The sequence below is a fragment of the Oryctolagus cuniculus genome, chromosome 3, assembly GCF_964237555.1.
Source record: "Oryctolagus cuniculus chromosome 3, mOryCun1.1, whole genome shotgun sequence".
Lineage (NCBI taxonomy): Eukaryota > Metazoa > Chordata > Mammalia > Lagomorpha > Leporidae > Oryctolagus > Oryctolagus cuniculus.
In genome coordinates, this window is record NC_091434.1 from 33651816 (window position 1) to 33656716 (window position 4901).

Below are 4901 nucleotides of genomic sequence, written 5' to 3' on the forward strand. Positions count from 1 at the left end.
CATCTGTTGCCTTTCCAGATACATCAGCAGGAAACTGGATACGAAGTAGTGCAGCTGAGACTTGAACCAGAATTCTGATATGAGATGCCAGTATTGAAAATAGCAATTTAACCCACTGCAGCACAATGGCAGCTAAGGGTTGCCTTTTTGCCAGTGATACCAACAAGGCCCCTAGTTCTGGATGTTCCAAGGATTTCTACACAGCCCACTGTGGGTTGAATGGAATGTTAAAACTCCAAAAAAAGAAAATCCACTTGGGAATTTCCTCATCCTGGTTCAGTGGGCCTGGCTTTGATCACTGCTGTATTATCTGGCTTGTTAAATTTCAAAATGCGGCACTGTGTAGATTGGTAACCCTGGGATTATATAGATTTTGAAAATGTAAGCAAAAGCCTCTATTGAAGATCTGAGTTAGAAGTGGATTCCCAGGAGCAGAGTAATCAGCAGTGTTGCTGAGAAAAGCACAGTGAAAAATGTAAGGTCTTTTGTTGCAATCTGAAAATGTCTCGATAGTGGGTACAAATGGGGTAGTATTTAGAGTTTTAACTCAGATTCGTTGGGGTGGCCCCATTGACTGGTTTATTGCCCACTGTGTTTGCTCAATGAAAGTATTACACCTTATTTATAAACCGAGACCAGAGGTGCCTTCTGTGATTCTAAAACAGCCATCTACAAATATGCTATTGACTACTCCAAGGTTCATTCATTGGAAATATTTCATTCAATAGCTATGGTCAAATTACTATTTTTGAAAATCAAAAGTACACTGAAGTCATCTTCGTCATCTTTATTTCCATCCTGAACTGTTTTGCCTTGTTTCAGGCAGAAATTATTCGAAAATAGGCCCAACATATTTTTGTTGGCCTGCTGACTTTGTGAACTCATGTTCCCAACAATTTGCCAGGTGTATTGTGTAAGAAGGATGACAAGGAAATATTTATGAGATGATTGGCCATGTCCCCAACTGGAAAGTCATCTATTTCCTGCCTGTGACTGGGGGTACTTACACTATCTCCAGAGTCCTGCCTTTTAAGATAAGTCAGGAAAAGGTCATTCAGTTAACATCACATCAGCGGTTTATGTGAGTTCATTTTACATCAAGTTATCGTTCAGCCTTCACAACACTCCCAGCACCACCTAAAATCGTTGAATTGCGTTTGGGTAGTGGATTAATTTTTAAAAAAGAAAAAAAGTTACAGGATTTGTAACTTTCTTTAGAGAAATAAGTGCTTGCTGTCGGTTTCTGGTATGTAACATAAAATGTGAAAATTTTTTTAAGATTTGGGTAATTTTTAACATAAAAATTTTTAAATAATGTTTGAACAATGTTTAATTTATATATTCATATACATATATAATTAGAGAAGGAGAAAGAGAGAGAGGTCTTCCTTCTGCTGGGTCACCCTCCAAATGGCTGCAAAGGTGGGAGCTGGGCTGATTTGAAGCCAGGAGCCAGGAGCTTCCTCCAGGTCTCCCATGTGGGCACAGGGGCACAAGCACAGTGGGTCATCCTCCACTGCTTTTCCAGGTGCATTAGCAGGGAGCTGGATTGGAAGTAAAGCAGCTGTGGCTTTAACTCAGTGCACCACAGCCTGGCCCAAAATGTTTAATTTCTTAAGAAACTTAAAAAGTTACTTGTACAGAAAGCCTAATACATTATTTCCACTAAAAAGCTTATCAGTGTTCTCAGGATATTTGTCTACTGTTTTAAAAAGATAGGGCAGAAAGATAGGAAAGAAGAAGAAAAAGACACAGAAAAAGACAACATGGAAGGAAGAATGATAGAAATATAATGAAATAATCCCCAGGCTTAATAAGTCACAAGAGATTAACAGAAAAGAAACAAAAGCAAACCTAGTATTCGTGGGACAATTTTCATATATTATTTAGTAATCCTCACCACAAATCATGAAGGGGCAGTTGTTAGTACTATTTTAATTGAAGTAAATTGAGTCAGTTGGAGCTTAGGAGTTAAGGAAGTTGCCCAGGGTCACAGAGAAGAAAGAGAATGAGTAGCAGTCCAGCACCAGACATAAATGACTTCAAGACTGCCTTTCTTGGTGCACCTCCTCCATTAAAGATGAGTGGCTTCAAACTCAGAGCTAGGGGTAGCTACCAAATGTGAAGCTGGATGCTTTACTTACAGACTAGAACCCTCCTTTTTAGCCTCCTCTGTCTGCTTCTGCTCAGATTCATCCATGTCTATGCATGTCTGGAAAACCATGCAGCGATTCTTTCAAGAAGTCTGTTTGTTTAGTTAAGTTCAACAAGCAGCCTCCTGGGAGAAAACTGATCCTAAGGGAAAAAGGAGTAGGGATAAGATTAGTCCAATTACAGTCTTAAGTTTTCTGAGTCAAAGAACCAGAGGAAGTTGGTTCCAAGCAGTAGAGTGTAAGGCTTTCTATAAATGCTGTCAGATTTGGCAACTGTGCAGCCCTACTTTCCCATCGTACCTCTAACAGGCATGTGAGAGACAGCCTATCATTACCCACCCCAAACACAACCAAGTCACCACAGACCAGAGCACTTCTCTGACCTTATGAGGAGCTGTTTGTGGCTTACTGGAAGGTTCTGGCCCTGGTGGAGAACAGCAGCGGTGCTGGAGCACAGCCTATGTATGTCTGAGAACATGAAGAAAGACGAGGAAGTCATTGCTGGAGGGAGGTCAGAGGCGCACAGAAGATAGCCCAGAGCAGGAGAAGGAGAAAATGGCTCAGGTCACACTTGAGTCTGTTCGGTGGCTAAGTGAGTGTAAGCATCCCTGGTGACACGATGAAATGGATCTGGGCTTTGGCACCACTGGGAACAGGGGCCAGGAAGACTCACAGGAAATACATATGCTGTCTCATTTAAAACTTGCCGCTACAACCTAATGAGGTCTCAATATCCCACCTCAACTTTACACATTTATGTTTTAAAAAAGAAGGAGGCTGGAGTCTGTTGAAATCCTTGCTTAGTATATACTTCATATACTTCAGTATATGAAGGTAATTGAAAATGAAACTCGATGAAGGGCAGGATGGGAGAGGGAGTGGGAGAGGGGAGGGCCATGGGAGGGAGGGAGGTTGGTGGGGGGGAAGCCACAACAATACAAAAGCTGCACTTTGTAAATTCACATTTATTAAATTAAAAAAAAATAACTATATAACAAACAAAAAAAGGAAACAGAAAAAAAAAGAACTTAATACTTTACCCTTTTAGTATTTTTTATGTTCTACTTAAAACTATTGGTTGAACTCTGTAATTAATACACAATTACTCTTAGGTGTTTTATTAATGCTATAACTAGTACTCAAATAGTATTTTACACTTTGTGTTTCTGTGTGGGTGCAAACTGTTGAAATCTTTACTTAATATATACTAAATTGATCTTCTGTATATAAAGATAATTGAAAATTAATCTTGATGTGAATGGAAGGGAAGAGGGAATGGGAGAGGGGAGTGTTGTGGGTGGGAGGGAAGTTATGGGGGGGAAGCTATTGTAATCCATAAGCTGTACTTTGGAAATTTATGTTCATTAAATTAAATAAAATATAAATAAAAAAAAGAAGGAGGCTGGAAAAGAATTAAGAACTTGTTTAAAAGGACCTGTTCCTGAACACATGGCTCGCTCTCTCTTTTTCTCTCCATCTCCTGAACGCTCTGTCCCTGTCTCTCTCTTACTCTCTCCTTCTCTGTCTTTTCTTCTTCGTCCCTTCCCTCCAGTCTGTCGGGTTCCCCCCCAATAAACTCTTTAACTTAAAAAAAAAAAGAATTAAGAACTTGGGGCTGGTGCTGTGGTGTAGTAGGTTAAGACACTGGCATCCCTCATGGGCACTGGTTTGAGTTCCTGCTGATCCATTTCTGATCCAGCTCCCTCTCACTGACCTGGGAAAGCAGCAAAAGATGGCCTAAGTGCTTAGGCCCCTCCACTCGCATGAGAGACCTGAAGGAAGCTCCTGGCTCTTGGCTTTGGATTGACCCAGCTCCAGCCTGCTTGCAGTCACTTGGGGAGTAAACCAGAAGATGGAAGATCTCTCTCTTTGTCTCTTCCTCTCTCTGTCTGTAACTCTGCCTATCAAATAAATAAATCTTTTTAAAAAAGAATTAAGAACTTCCCATACTCATAACAAAACTGTGTAACTGAGAGCATAAGTCAGCAACAAGGCAGGCCAGAACCCCTTTTCTCTCCCTCCCATCCTCAACACACCGATGTGGCAAAATTCATGGATAAATTCAATGAGTTAGAAAGTAATTAAAAGGCTCCTGTATCCCACCCTGAGACTCACCAAAGCCAGTAGAGAACACTGGGGCATACTCTCACCAGAGAACATGTTCCTTCCCACCATCACACAACCAGGAAAAGGCCCCCTCTCTCCCAGCTTCCCCCAGAATAGGAAAACCACTGGTTCACATGTCTAGCACCCCAGCTTTAATGATGGTGCCCTCCAGAGGACTAGCTTCTGTCTTAGCCATCCTGGAACTCTGACTATTGGGCACAGTTTAGCTACCGCCACCCAAGGGAGAAGGGGTTGATAGATGAGATCAATTCTTTCTCCTGTACAGCACAGAGCTAGCGGATGAAAAATCCAAGTTCCAGCTGGCGCCGTGGCTCAATAGGCTAATCCTCCACCTTGCGGTGCCGGCACCCCGGGTTCTAGTCCCGGTCGGGGCGCTGGATTCTGTCCTGGTTGCTCCTCTTCCAGGCCAGCTCTCTGCTGTGGCCAGGGAGTGCAGTGGAGGATGGCCCAAGTGCTTGGGCCCTGCACCCCATGGGAGACCAGGAGAAGCACCTGGATCCTGCCATCGGATCAGCACGGTGTGCCGGCCGCGGCGGCCATTGGAGGGTGAACCAACAGCAAAGGAAGACCTTTCTCTCTCCTCTCTCTCACTGTCCACTCTGCCTGTCAAAAAAAAAAAAA